Source organism: Pseudophryne corroboree, chromosome 7 (assembly GCF_028390025.1).
Source record: "Pseudophryne corroboree isolate aPseCor3 chromosome 7, aPseCor3.hap2, whole genome shotgun sequence".
Classification (NCBI taxonomy): domain Eukaryota; kingdom Metazoa; phylum Chordata; class Amphibia; order Anura; family Myobatrachidae; genus Pseudophryne; species Pseudophryne corroboree.
The window spans coordinates 117442795-117458764 of record NC_086450.1 but is presented as its reverse complement, the minus strand read 5'-3'; the positions used below and the strand labels follow the sequence as shown (position 1 = coordinate 117458764).

Genomic DNA, 15970 nt, shown 5'->3' with positions numbered 1-15970 from the left:
GGTTCAAACTCCTTTGCAAAGTTCTATAAGTTTGATACCCTGGCTGAGGAGGACCTCCTGTTTGCTCAATAGGTGCTGCAGAGTCATCCGCACTCTCCCGCCCGTTTGGGAGCTTTGGTATAATCCCCATGGTCCTTACGGAGTCCCCAGCATCCTCTAGGATGTAAGAGAAAATAAGATTTTAAACCTACCGGTAAATCTTTTTCTCGTAGTTCGTAGAGGATGCTGGGCGCCCGTCCCAAGTGCGGACTACTTCTGCAAGACTTGTATATAGTTATTGCTTAAATAAGGTTTATGTTATAGTCTCATCGGTCTTGGACTGATGCTATGTCATTTTCATACTGTTAACTGGATAGTATATCACAAGTTATACGGTGTGATTGGTGTGGCTGGTATGAATCTTGCCCTTGGATTAACAAAAATACTTTCCTCGTACTGTCTGTCTCCTCTGAGCACAGTTTCTCTAACTGAGGTCTGGAGGAGGGGCATAGAGGGAGGAGCCAGTGCACACCAGATCTAAAGTCTTTCTAAAAGTGCCCATGTCTCCTGCGGAGCCCGTCTATCCCCATGGTCCTTATGGAGTCCCCAGCATCCTCTACGGACTACGAGAAAAAGATTTACCGGTAGGTTTAAAATCTTATTATTTCTAATATACATGCAGAAGATAAACATGATATTATAGTATTTTATCTTTGAAAAGGAAATGTCATTTGCAACATTTACATTATTAACTCTCTTTTATGAGATGGGTTTTTTATGCCAATCTCTACAAGATTCTTGGTAGAACAACAGAATATTCAGTTTTAAAGGCTTCACTGCACCATATCTTCCCTATGGAATACAGAGTCAATATTATATGATCTGGCTAAATCAAAACCTCAAATCTTTAGTTTATCGCGGAGCAGCAGCTAAGGAGACACTACTTTGAAAAGTGAAATTGGTTCTCCTACCCAAGGATACTTCAAAGAAGAACTGTCATCCGATGGCTACGTTTTGCATTTTGATAATTTACCAATAACCTTGTTTCCTGCAGTTGTTCCCACTTGTTTACAACTTCTTCAAACAAATGGAATGACATTAGCTTTCTTTTGAGGAGTGTTAAATCCATTCTCTGAGATCTTCTAATCTGATTCATCAAATTCCATTTCTTCCTCCGAATAACATTTGTCTTCAGTGTCACTACATTTACACTCTGAAATTCTGAATAGCATTTGCCATGCCTAAATTGTTAACTTTATAATCTGGGAGGTTTATTGTCTTACCTTGTATTAAACATTAGATAAGATATATATTTGGGTGGGGATTTACTGTATCTGCACATATAATTTTAAAGATACTGTATGGCCTCCCTCTCTCTATTAGTCTCCTAAAGAATCATCTCACACAAATTGGATTAAAATAGCTAAAACTGTATATACATACTGTATCTATCAATCACCCACCCATTATCATCACCTTTTACCTGAAATGTAAGTAATCTTCCAAGTGGCTGAACACAAAAGGGGCAGAATTAATGGGGATCTGTTATGCCAGACATTCCCAACCACGGTCCTCAAGGCACACCAACAGTGCAGGTTTTAGTGATATCCAGGCTTGAACACAGGTGACTTAATTAGTAGCTCAGTTATTTTGATTTAACCATCTGTGCTGCAGCCTGGATATCACTAAAACCTGCACTGTTGGTGTGCCTTGAGGACCGTGGTTGGGAATACCTGTGTTATGCAATCAATTAATCTTCTGTGTTCTGTTGTCCTAACAAAGACCAGGGGGAAATTAATCCCCATTGTTATGGCCTTAGGAAGTAAAGGGGTTTTAAAATTATGACAGAATTACCAATTCTTTTAATCTTTATGCATTATATGTTAGCTATTATGTACAATATACTTAAGTAAGTACTATACAGACTATTTAGTTATATTGGTATCATCTAGCTTTTATAATTTTTAGTTTAAAGGATTAGTTATTTTGACACTAAGGGAGAATTCAGTTGTCTGTAAAATCCAGTTTTCACCTTAAAAATGGGGATTTTATTGCGAGTCGCGAAAAGTCGCTATTTAATTGTCAGCAAAATATTACCGGCAATAATTCTTCCTAGGTTTAACACAAATTTCTTTTCTTTTCACCACCTCTGAAAAGGTGAAAAGTTGTGGAAAATCCCTATTTTAAAGTAAAAATGTTGGGATTTAGTTCAGCTCCCCTGGGACACTCCCTTAATGACTAATTAGGCACTTAAAAGTTTTTCATTATTTTTAATTGGCCAGTAACAACATGTAATTTTTGTAGTGAAAAAGTACAAAATGATGGGAATTACGGTGCAAGGTATGGGACATGTATATTCGGGGTGCTTTATGATTGGGACAAGTGTTTTTAGGCTTGCAAGTGGAAGTAATCCTTTTTTCCTTTGAAGTTTTTTTTTTTAAGTGGCTTAAGATGACCCAAATATATACTTATGTCCATTTTTATACACCCCTAATTTAGGTAGATCTTTATTTAGCACAAAACATTTTCTATCATTTTTTTCACTTTTATAGAAAACTGTATATAATAGCCATTTGACACAATTTAATTACCCCAAATATGTTTCTTTTGACCAATAATTCACTATACTATTTTCCTATCCTAGTTTGGCTTTTTCTGGGCTACATGCAGTTTCTTTTGACCAATAATTCACTATACTATTTTCCTATCCTAGTTTGGCTTTTTCTGGGCTACATGCAGATTTCCCCATTTTCACCTACACTTTTTGGCACCAAAAATTATTGCGCAAATCCAGTTTTTGCACAGTTGGCTAGGTGGAAATACAGGAACATGTACAGTATACTGGCAAAAAGCCTTTTTTTTAATGCTCAAACAGGTTACTCTAGGTAAATTAACATGTTTTCACGAACAATTGAATTCCCCCTTAAGGGCTATATTTACTAAAGTGCGAGTTTTCAGAAGTGGAGATGTTGCCCACAGCAACCAATCAGATTCTACTTATCATTTACCAAGCACCTTCTAAAAGATAATGGCTAGATTCTTATTGGTTGCTATGGGAAACATCTCCACTTCTATAAACCTGCACTTTAGTGAATACACCCCAAACAGTTAGTAGGTTTAGTTGTTTTCTTAAAAAACAAAAAATGTGCCCTCTATTCATAGACAAAAATTACAAATTGGTTCCTGTGTCACAAAGCACACAATAAAGTGTCCTATGAAACTATTACTTGCTTTCCAGTTGAATACATTGCACTGTTTAATTGTACTTGTTACTTGTACTTGTTATTATACATAACTTCCCGAATACAAATTTTGATCATATACCTCCCAATATTGGGAGAATGCAAATTAGGATGGGGGAGTGTGATCACCATTTTATTTTTTGCTCCTGCTGTATGCTTTGGAATGCCCCCCATAGACCGCACCCCTGAAAAGCAGGATAAACCTCCCAATAGCGGAAAGGTAGGACAGTCATAACTGTGACTGTCTTTCTGAAAGTGGGATGGTTTGCCAGTATTTGCCTACTGGTTGACCTACCCAGTATGAAAAAGGATGTGCAGAAATTACCATTTGAAATAAATGTCATTTTTTTTTTAAATTAAAACATTGTCTACATAGAAGCATACAATTTGGCAGCAGATAAGAATTATTTGGCCCATCTAGTCTGCCTTTTAGGGTGCGGTTAGTAGATGTTTGTTTGGAGTACAATCACCCAAAAATGTAAAAATACAAAAAAAAAAGTATGTTTTTGTAATGCAAAAAATATACAAAAAGCTGAAAGTTTACAACTGTACAGTGTGCAGAAATATAATATGTTCATTAGTTACTTGTCAATGCTGTAAATATTTCTGCTAAATGTACGATGCATTTTTTTGATGTTAAAGTATCACATGGTGTTTTGTGCAGTTACCAGTTTTGCTGCTAATGAAAATATTCTATTTTGTATTATTGACGTGAAAAGGGAATTAAAAATATGACATGAAACAAATAGTAACATCCAGTCCTCCCATTGCCAAAATAACTATGACGCATTGAAGTATGATTTCAGTGTACAGACAGTTATGTATAATAAGGATTGTTGTTCTGTATTAAAGTACCTTTTTTTAACAATCTAAAAATAAACAGTCAGAGGAAATGTGCCTATTTTATAAGTGTGGACAATGCAGTTATTTAAGTGTTTGGTACTTTGCTTTTTCCTTTCTTGTTTTCTTATTTCAGTAGCCTTTTTTTGCTTTTTCTTTACAGTTTTGTGAAAAACAAATTGCTTCTGACCTGTCCAAGGGCTGCATGGGCATAGCCAGATTAAGGGTGTGTGGGTGTGTGTGTGAGCGTGAGCAAGGGGATACTGTTACCCAAGCCCCCCATCTGCCAGGGGCCCCCCTTCCTGGGCACACTGACATCACTAGCTTGCCCTCTTGTGCAGCAGAAGAACCAGGCAGCCAGAATGTAAGCAGGACCATATGCAATGCAGTTAGAGACACACAGGAGTATCAAGTTTTATGAGCTACCAATGGAACTTCCCAATCAGGAGAGACAGGTGAGGAAAGAGAGCTATAAGTGACCCAGGGATCTCAGCTTCTCCTCCCTGCCTGGGTGTTTGGGTTCTGTGTAACCTATTATCTAATGATAACGGATCTAGAGAGAGACACACACACACACACACACACACACACACACACACACACACACACACACACACAGTACAGACACTACTGCTATTCTTGCATGTAGCAAGATAAATTAGAGATTTTATTTTTCTATGTGTATTTTAAGGTTAAGTTGTCTTTGTTCCACTACAAGAAAACTTTATAAAATAGATGACTCTCAATTAGGTGGAGCTATACAGAGAACCCAGGCATTATTAAACTATTAGTTTAAATCTAATATACACCATTGGTTTAATCTAATATATACTCCCCTTTCCCTTGGGTCCCCCTGTCTTAAATGCCCCAGGACCTCCCAAGGCTTAATCCAGCCCTGTGCAAAGGACAGCATTCTGGAAAATGGGAGGTAAAAGATGTCAAGGTCTGGTTCTGCCTGGGAAGGTGCAACCACAGCTCACCAACCACATCTCCCTTCAGCAGCATGCTTTTACAGAGAGCCCTGGTATTCACAATGGATGTCATTACCACCCACTCACTTCTTTGGCCCCCTAGTTCCAGAGCCTAAAAAGTCCTCTTTTGGCGTTGGATGCTACCACTGTGTAATGTACACTTTCTTGAATTGTTAGCACCTATTGTATTTATTTTTTTCCTTAGAAATGTCCTTGTGTTTGTAAGTTTGAAGTGGGTGTATCTACAAAAACCTCTAGGCATTATTATAGAGTATTTGCCTTAAGCTTTAGCCACTAAGCGCATTAGAACATTCACACGGCATAAGAACAGTAGCAGGACTACAGTAGATCAACCTATTGTTAATCAGAGCACTAGAAACTACAAAGAACAAGACCAAGCTACTGATGCAGTAGTAGAATACAGGAGAAGAAGAATGGACTCTTGTACCAGCTTGGATGGTGTAAATCAGTGGTTCTCAACCTCGGTCCTCAAGTACCCCCAACAGTTCATGTTTTCCAGGTCACCTAGCAGGTGCACAGGTATATTCATTACTCACTGACACATTTTAAAAGACCCACAGGTGGAGCAAATTATTTCACTTGCAATCAGATGAGGAGACCTGGAAAACATGAACTGTTGGGTGTACTTGAGGACTGCGGTTGAGAACCACTGGTGTAAATGAACACTAAGCAGTAGATAAGGACTGAAGGTCCTGTAAGTTTGGGAGTGGTGGTACTCCTCAAAGCGCAATTTGAATTTCACAACATATTTGAATAGTCAGAGACAACTGGCAATTATAGTAAAGGTTGAGTCTCCCATTTTTGAAAAGCCGATATTTAAAATATTCTGAAATCCAAATGCTTTTGAGCACGATTGTGATAGTGACACCTTTGCTGTTTGATGATCCAATGTACACAGACTTTGTTTCATGAACAACATTATTTCATTCAAATGGCCACAGATGACTAAGCATAGAGCTATATTTAATTATTTAATTTCCATTTTAAATTGTAATTCATCCGTTAGTAGAAGATGCACCTATTCACTTGTAGCAAAACAGTGCAACAATTGTTAGTATGCACTGTTAAATAACATTCTGCTTATTCCACTCATCTGCTGTCAAAACATTCACAGTGTTAGTAATGTCGTTCAAATAGAATAAAGCAGACAGACAGGCATTTGGAAACACTCCTTCATCCAATAATTCACTTAACCTGACACATAATCATTCTAATGTATCTAGCATATAATTAAAGCATGGACATTGCTTCATTGCCAAATCACTCTCACTCTCAATGGAATAGATCAACTATGCCAATACATACCTGTACCATAGCATCTCACCAGCCCTATTTTTGGTATGACTCATCCGATGGCCAATGGCATATACTGAGCAATCATCAATCACCGGATCCATTCAGTTTGTCTCTTACCACATTTCTACTCCTATTTAGTCCTCAGTGGCTTTCTCAGTCTGCATATGGACTGAGATGTAGCTGCCCAATACACCTCTCGTTCTTAGAGAGTTGGAACAGGAACGGGAAGGCTGATGTACTGTAACCTAAACACACTAAAGGAATGTTAGAGGAAGAAGATGCAGATATGCCTTTTAGGGACATATCAGGTGTGCCTGGCTATGCCCTTGTGCAATCAGAAGAAAGCCACTCTTTAGCTCTGTTGTGACTCATATACTTCTAGCATTTGCCCACAACTCTGCTCACATGGATGTCTATTATTGCTCAGTGGAACTAATATTGCAAAGACAGTAGATGTGTATTTTATAATGTACACACTGATCACAAAATTTCTTTGTACAATACTTGCAGTTTTTCCTTTTAGGGATTAACATAAAAAGATGCTTGTGGCTACTAACACGTAAGCAAGTCACATAATCCTGCTCATGGGAGCAGAAGCTGGTCCTGAGATTTATGCCTGAAGCCTTGAGCATTTGCCCCTGTGACTTGTTAATCATCATTGCAAAGCAAATGCTTACAGGCAACTTCATGCACTTGAATTGAAAAGGAAAATTGTTGGGGATTTGGGGCATACGTTGTATAAACACCTGCACCATTTAGGTTCCTCTGCAGAGTATTCATTGTAAGTCGGAGCAATTGCATAACTTGGTTGGCGCCAAGTTCCGCAGAAGCATGATCAGAAAACCAACTTTTAGAGTCAAGCAACTGGTTCTTCATTTCAGTGGCATAACTAAGGCGGGGCGAGCAGGGCAAATGTGGGAGCCGTGGCAGGCCCAGTAGTGGGAGGCAACACCGACCAGGGCATCATACCTGCACTGGGCCCACCCACAACTATTGCACCGCAGCCGCCCACCCATTACAATTATGCTGCCAAGCAAGTGATGCTCAGAGGTGTTACTGCAGCAGCAGCTCCCAGCCTCCCACTTTGCTAGGGGCACTGCCGGGAGCGTGACACCGATGCCAGCATCTTGATTCCTGAGCTTTAGCCTGCTGCTCATCACCATCATCCCCGCTCCTTGCCGGAGGGGAAGGGGGAGGGAAGAGACACACGCAGGTAGGCATAGAATGTAGGGGGAGACGGGAGACATAGAGGCAAAGAATAAAGGGGAGGACACCGAGAGGCAAAATAATGAAGGGGGGGGGGCACAGAGAGGCATAGAATCAAGGGGGGGGCACATAGAGGCATAGAATGAAAGTGGAGCACAGAGGCAAAGAATAAAAGGGGGATTAGAGAGGCATAGGGGTAAATTTAATAAGGTGGGAGTTTTTAGAACTGGTGTTGTGGCTCATAGCAACCAAATAGATTCTACTTAACATTTATCTAGCTGCCTCTAGAAGATAACAGATAGAATCTGATTGGTTGCTATGTGCAACATCACCAGATCTAAAAAAAACAAAAAACACCTCAGTAAATTTACCCCATAGAATGATGGGGGAGACAATGCAGGGGGAGGGGTGGAGGGGTGCTGAGAGGTGACTCAGGGTGGAGATGATGGTGTGCTGGGAGAGACGACTCAGAGGGAGGTGATGGTGTGCTGAGAGATGACGCAGGTAGATGATGGTGTGCTGAGAGATGACGCATGGGTGAAGGTGATGGTGTGCTGAGAGATGATGCAGGTAGGTGATGGTGTGCTGAGATATGATGCATGGGTGAAGGTGATGGTGTGCTGAGAGATGACGCAGGTGGATGATGGTGTGCTGAGAGATGACGCAGGTAGGTGATGGTGTGCTGAGAGATGATGCAGGTAGGTGATGGTGTGCTGAGAGATGATGCAGGGGGGGAAATGATGGTGTGCTGAGAAACAATGCAGTGGGGAGGTGATTGTGTGCTGAGAGATGGTGTGTCTGAGAGACAGGGGGAAGATGGTGTTGTTGAGAGATGCAGGGGGCAGGAAGTGACATGGGGTATGAGACTGGTTGAAACACTATTGTTTGAGGATGACTTTGTTAATATTCTTACACAAACAGGCGTTTTCCAAATGATGTGACCTAGATGAATAGTGAATACCGACTGAAGAAACTCTACCCATGGAGGATGCATTTCTTCAGAGGTTCCAAATTGTGAGAAACCATCAAGTGCATGTGCAATGGAAAGGAATGTTTCCAGAGTGCCAAGAAAAGGGTAGCACGCCCCATTTTCAGTGGCCACAGCCGTTATGTGGCCATGAACACTTTTAGTTTACTTTGTGTGTGTGGGGGGCACTGTTCTTCATCTTGCCCTGGGCAGTGAAGACGCTAGAAATGCCTCTGCTTCCTTTATTGCATCTCTCCCTGAAGTCACATCGAGATCATACTGTAGTACCAAAATTTCTTACTAGGTTACTAAGATGTACAATATTAAAAAAACGTGATCCAAATTTATCCAGTAGTTTTTGTTGGAACAAACAAACATTCTCATTTTTTATCTGTATATTTTATAAACAGTCCCTAGTTGTAATTCCTAAAAAAATAATTCTATGTACAGACACAACCCTTACAGTTTCATTATATGTATAGATTTACAAGTCAGATATGAAACAACCAGGTCCGTTTCTATGGGGAGCCTGCCCCTGGCAGCTACTGTGCTGCTGCATTGCCTGTTGGGTGCCGCCGCTGGAGACCTGGTTGTGTGGTAAGCCCACCCACCTGGCTGCCAGTGTACACGCACGCAATATTTCCGTGCAACAGCCCTGGATACAATTATAGAGCACTCACTTCTATCTTCCTCACTCTATACAAAATCTTTTAATACTAGTTTGCTTATTTTAACACATGAATGTGCAACTATTTTTATTTAACAATAAAAGTTAAATATACATGATCTCTGATAGAAGTAGAATCAAATACACAGACCCTCTTTGTTTTTCTTTGTGTGGTATATACCTATAAAGTCACCTGTGATTGTTAAACCAACAATATATTTGGCTATTAGATTTATTCAACAATTTCAGCCCATTTGAATTGATTAGTTATTTGATCTTGTGACTTCTCTCCCTAGTATTGATCTAAATGACACTATAAACATCCTCCAACATCGACAGTAAGGGACCAGACTTGAAATAATTTTTCCTTGTTGCCATTTGTCATCTTTATAATCTCATGCTAGCACTTCTTGACCAATATTGACATTTTTAATTGGTGTTTTATTTATACAGTATTTGTTAGTTGCTTATAATGCACTTCTTTACCTACACACTTCTTTCAGTAAGTCTCAACAAGATATCTGAGGAACATCGTTACTAAAGTTTACCCTGTAGCAGCATTTCAATAAACAAGTAATAAATTGTTGATTGTGTTGTAGAGTCATTTATTTGTGGCTTTGTTCTTAATAGTCCTCATTAATGGCTGAAACAAAAATTCAGCTAATCCATTGGTGGCCGGATAATATGGTGCTGAAATGACGTGATTTATGCCCTTACTATCAAGAAACATTATAGGGTCCATTATCATTACAATTCTGTTAGGTAACTATAGTGCATCCTCCACAATCAGAAACATACAGTATGATCCATGAATAGACCTGCATAATTAATATGAACTAGGGTTAATCCCAAATGTGTAACTACTGTATATCAATTTGACCATTGATTCCATCATACATACTGTAACTTGCAGCTAAGCCCTCAATTTAACTGTGCCTAGGTGGCCTCTTGCAATATTTTCAAAGCTCTTTTATAAAAGTTTAGAACAACACATTAACATTCCTTGGCTTATCTACAGTTGATTCCTTCTTGCTCAGAATACAGGATACAATGTTTCAGCCAACTTCTAACTGTACTATCACACAATGTAGATAACACTTGACCATTTCTGGTATCTCTGTTGATGACAACTTTAATTATTGGAAGTTGCTATACCAATATTGAGTAAAACACATGTTCTTGGTTTGTTTGGGAAGACCTATCAGTTTGTTGTAGAGTGGATTGTGACAATCATAAACATTGCCATAAAGTTTGAGCTCCCAAGAAAAAGATCCTTTTTACAATATGACAGCTGTTGCTGCAGGTACTCCTTTGGCTATGTAGTCAACATCCCGGCGCTGAGCATGCCAAGGGTCAGAATCCCAGCAGCAGAGTACCCGGCAGAAGAATCCCACTGCTCAAGATTCTGACAGATGCCAACGGTAATAATAGGGGTCAGGGTTAGACACTTGGGGAAGGGTTGGGGTTAAGCTGCCAAAGGGACCAGTTAGGGTTAGGCTGCAGGAGGGGTGAGTTAGAGTAACAATATTTAGCAAAATCCATTGGGATATGGAACATCAGGATTTTAGCTGTTGGCATTCTGAGTGTTGGGATATCATAGCCAACCCCTCCTTTGTTAAGCTTAAATATAGACACAACATCTGTCCTATATGATAGATGCAATTTCCTTTCTCCCTATGCAAGACTTAATGCTTCCATCAATTCATGCATATTGCATTCTGCCACTATTATGGATCTCAATGCAAATGTGATTGGTCACTTTCTGCCATTGGGTATAATATGTGATAAGACTGTCCTTACGCCATATGGTGAGGTAACACCTGCTTACTTGATACAGTAGGTAGAGATAGTTAAAAGTGCATGAGCACAATATCTGATGTGAGCATTTTTTTCTCTTGTAAAGCCGTTTCAGAAATGGTAGACCATTTCCATGGTGCTCCTTACTATACAAGTGTAGCCAGTGGAATGATGCTGTTAATATTTGATGATAAACTGTGTGATAATAATTCACTCTGCCCAGACAAGATGTTTACTGGGCTACATAATGCTTGTAGCACTACTTCAGTTTTGTATTTGCACTTGTGCAGCCTTTTCTTTGTCAATTACATGTCCATTGTTCTGTCTTCACTATGGTGTTTCTTTTAACCAAATTCAGACAGACAGCATAAACACCTCTACTTTTCAATAATCCCAATCAGATGTGATAATCTGAAGAATGGTGTTTATTATGCATTAGAGGATATTGGTAAAACTGAAAATACAAATAATGAAATGCAATTACAATGTGCAAAGATAGGATGCAATGCAAAAATAATGTGGGATGCAGAAACCAGTGACGTGTAGTGAGTTCTATGACTGGGGAGGTACTGGCTAATTAACATTACCCCTTAAAAAATGCGTGCAGTTACCACATTTAGCAATAACCAGCACCAGGCACAACCAGCAAAGGGGATAATGCCATAGCAGGAGGGACACTCAGTGTGGGGTCCCCCTACTATCACATTAACCAGCCCTCAAACCGGTCAGCCCAGGGCAGGAATTCCTTGGAAAGTGGGGACCCCCTAAAAATATACTGGGGTCCCCCCTCCCGAGCAACAACCAGCACTGGGCTGATAGCCCAGTGCTATGCCCCGCACTCCTGGTGGCGCTTGGTGCGGGGTTCATTGCATGTTAATATTGTTCCTTACAGGTGGCCTACAGGTCCCAGCAAGCCTGCCCCAGCATGCCGGCACTTGGAGAACCACAATACAGAGAACCACATGCTGGCACTTGGAGAACCTCAATACAGAGAACCACATACCTAGATATGCTTTGTGGATTTCTGTCTGTGGAAACAGATTGGAAAATTAGTCAAGTAGACCCAAACTTCTCCCAGTCAAGTAGAATACATCACCTGTAAATTATTAATTAAATCCTGAAAACATGACCTGCTAGGTGTGCGTGTGGATCAGATTTGGGAAACACTGAGTTAGTGGGTTGTTTTTAATAGTTGATGAAACAGTTTAGTCATTCACTAACATTTGAACAGCTAATCATTCAGTTTCTAATACTAGTGTTGATTATTTCATTAGTCAGTATTTAGTTCTTTAGCTAGTTAACTAATAAATTCAGCAGTCTGCCATATCAAATTTATAAGAGCTAGTCACTTGATTGTTAGACATATGTATATTACCTATTGAATTCTGTAGCAGTTGTGCTGTGGACTTGTCAGCCATGGTGAAGCAGATGATAGTAGGCAAATAGATAAGAGAGACAGATAAGCTGAGAGTCATAGACAGGCAACACCAAACCATAGCATGTGTCAGCAAGACCACCAAAGACATCCTCCATTGGTTAACCATAAGATAAAGCAGCAGGTATCACTCTTGGATTCATTGGATCAGGATGTAGGACCTCATTTGATAGTAATAGCTCACTAAGCCTAATACTTGGTGAAAGTTAAGTGGTGCCCACTAATACTTATATTTACCAACACCTTCATGCAAACACCTCCGTCCCAGACAGCCAAGTATTAAAACAGTAATAAATAAGATTTTACTAATCTACCTGCTGTTAAAATGAGAAGTGACAGCGTCCACATAGGGATCCAACACAGGTAAACCTTGTTGAAGCATACTACTTAGTGGAAACCATTTCTCTTGTCTGCAAGTCTGCAGGGTACCACCTGATGAAACTAAAATAAAAACAATCAATTTTATAAGACTGTTGGGTTAATGTAGCTAATGACATTGTAAGGTTTATTTTATCACTCTTCAGAGACATAATTATATACATTCATAAAAAGAAACATCATGATTAATAGACTTTTATCGATAGGAATGACTATGTAAAATAATAGGACAAATAATCCTTAGCTTTAAATTATTAACTGATAGTTTATTCTAAGTTAATTTATAATATGGCACCCAAAAAATCCTATTGTACCAAGCTAGTTCTACTGTTGTCTCTAATTTTCTAAATACATTATTCATCACTAATTAGTCAAGTTCATTGGGATCAGATCTCTTCTTTCTTTGGGTCAGGGTCAGCAGCAGCCCCTCTCTTAAGAGAAGGCCAGGGGAATACCCAAATGGTGGATTGTAACTGTGGTCAGGACTGCAGCCCCCCCGGTAAAATTTGCCACCTTTTCTCGATGTCAGTGAGCCAGATGCAGTCCGTGACTGCACTGGCTTCACTGTGACTGGCAGTGACTTCCTACTGGAAGTTTTACCTGTCAGTCACAGTTACACAAGGCAGTCCCATTGGAAGTTGTTGCCTCCCTCTGGGACTGCCAAACTGGGCTGCGATTAGCAGACAGCTATAGGAAGACACTCCCTGTCTTTTGCGCAGCCCAATCTGGCTTCTATGGGCTGCAGCCAGTACAGTCCATTGAAGCCAGGGATTTGCGCATGCGCAGTCGCACCACGGCATCTGCGTATGCACTGGTCTCAACACCTTCCGGATCCATTGCAGAGGTTCCCGGGATCCTGAGCTGGCAGCTGGCTGTCTCCTCTCCATGTATGGGGGTAGCAGCAGCACCCCTACTAAATACAAGTAAGAGCCACCGCTGTGAATACCACTAAGCAACATCCACCTACAGTTTAGAAACTTCACATTTGCTAACTTGTAACAGACACGATGTTTGATTGCTATTTCATTTGTTTATTTATTAATATAGACAATGCAAATAAATAAGTACATGACTTAAGGTGCATACACACGGAGCGATATAACTGAGCGATTTTGACTATATAGTCAAAATCGCTCAGAAAGTTAGTGCAGATCGCTCCGTGTGTATACAGGCAGCGATAGCGATGCGCATCCCCGCTAGGTCGCTATCGCTGGGGAAAATAGTCAGTGCAGGCAAGTCAATTTTGGCTATGTCGCTGCAAAAGTTAGTAAAAATCGCTAATACTTTAAGAGGCCAGCGATTTTTCCCAGCGATAGCGATGTTGCAGGCGGCGGTGGTGCGGGCGGCGGCGGGTTGTGGCGGCGGTGCGGGCGGCGGCGGGTTGCGGTGGCGGTGTGGGCGACGGCGAGTTGCGGCGGCGGTGCGGGCGGTGGCGGGATGCGGTGTGGGCGTCGGCGGGTTGCGGCAGCGGTGCGGGCGGGGGAAATTTACCTTTATTTTGCAGAGTTTGGCAGCGGAGCGGTACCAGTTTCAAAAATGGCGCCTCAGCGTCATTTTTTAAATTCAAGATGGCCGCCGCGAGCCGCCCCCTCCCGCTGACTTATATAAGTCAGCGCGAGGCAGCGGCTTTCAGTCCGACGGCGGAGGAGGAGCGGAGAAGAGCTCCTGAAGACTGAAGACGCCGTGGAAGTCCTGGATGGGCGGCGGCTATGCAAAAGAGCTTAGCAGCCGCCGCCCACCAGGTGAAGACGCCGGAGCAAGACCCCAGAAGCCCTGGGGAGGTGGCGCCCCCCCAGGTGAAGACGCCGGAAGCCCTGGGAAGGCGGCGGCCATGCAAAAGAGCTTAAAGGCCGCCGCCCCCAGGTGAAGACCCAGTTTAATAAAGGATTTTTTAAAGAATGTGTCGTGTTTTTTTTCCAATATTTTCTTTACAGGTGGACAACAGGTGCCAGCGGACCCTTTATGTCCGGGCATGCTGGCACTTGTGGTTCTCCAAGTGCCAGCATGCTGGGGCAGGCTTGCTGGGACCTGTAGGCCACCTGTAAAGAACAATATTACTATTGAAAGGCTATCAGCCTCCCATCCACCGCCCACGGATGGGGGGGACAGCCTCGGGCTTCACCCCTGGCCCTTGGGTGGCTGGAGGGGGGGACCCCTTGATTTAAGGGGTCCTCACTCCTCCAGTGTACCCCGGCCAGGGGTGACTAGTTGGGGGGGTAATGGCACGGCCGCAGGGACCAATATAAAAGTGTCCCCCGGCTGTGGCATTATCTCCCTGGCTAGTGGAGCCCGGTGCTGGTTTGAAAAATACGGGGGACCCCTATGTCTTTTGTCCCCCGTATTTTTTAAACCAGGACCGGACGCAGAGCCCGGTGCTGGTTGTCTAAATATGGGGGAACCCTACTCATTTTTCCTCTGTATTTTAACAACCAGGACTGGCTCAAAGAGCCCGAGGCTGGTTTTACATAGGAGGGGGGACCCCACGCAAAAAATTTTTTTTACTTTTAGCTATTTAAATACCAGCCACCCTGTAAAATCGTCCTATATATGACACTCATCCCCTTATTTAAATGAGATAGTCAAAATCTCCCATAGCCAAAATCTCCCATAGCCAAAATCTCTTGCATAGTTAGACAAAATCTCTGGTAAAGTTAGTCAAAATCTCCTACTGCCAGTTCAAGGGAAAAGTTAGTCAAAATCTCTCATAGTCAAAATCTCTCCGTGTGTATGCACCTTTAGCGAAAGAAGGAATACAAAAATGTTGTTGCATTTCTGAATTGTTCCACACCCAATAAAGAGTTGGTTTTTTTTTAGTTCAGATTTTTCAAAGGAACTAGGACGGGATCAGTATGATTTACCTACAATCGAAATACTGGCAACAATTGACCGATGGTCAAAATACCGACATGGTCAAAATATAGACATGGTCAAAATACAGACATTTAAAATATTGACACAGTCAAAATACCAACATTTAAAATGTCAACCGGTCGAAAAGTTGACACAAGTTTTTATTTTTTTTGGGGTGTGTATGATGCATAAGTGTACCGCGTCTCCTCGCATGGCTCGCATGGCTATTATATTCCACCTCCATGTCCACTGGGATTGTAAAGTATGAACAAGTTGGTTTCAATTAAAAAATCATGAAAAACTCATGTCGATTTTTTATCC

General features: G+C 41.3%; 1 protein-coding gene across 1 annotated transcript in view; it reads left to right on the top strand.

Moving 5' to 3' along the window:
* The window catches only part of B3GALT1 (beta-1,3-galactosyltransferase 1), a 571239-nt gene extending 566728 nt beyond the window's left edge, over window positions 1–4511 (top strand). The window contains exon 5 of the transcript XR_010181942.1: window positions 4225–4511. The gene's annotated coding sequence lies outside the window, so the exon portion shown is untranslated. The remainder of the gene's footprint in view (window positions 1–4224) is intronic.
* The last annotated feature ends 11459 nt before the right edge of the window (window positions 4512–15970 follow it).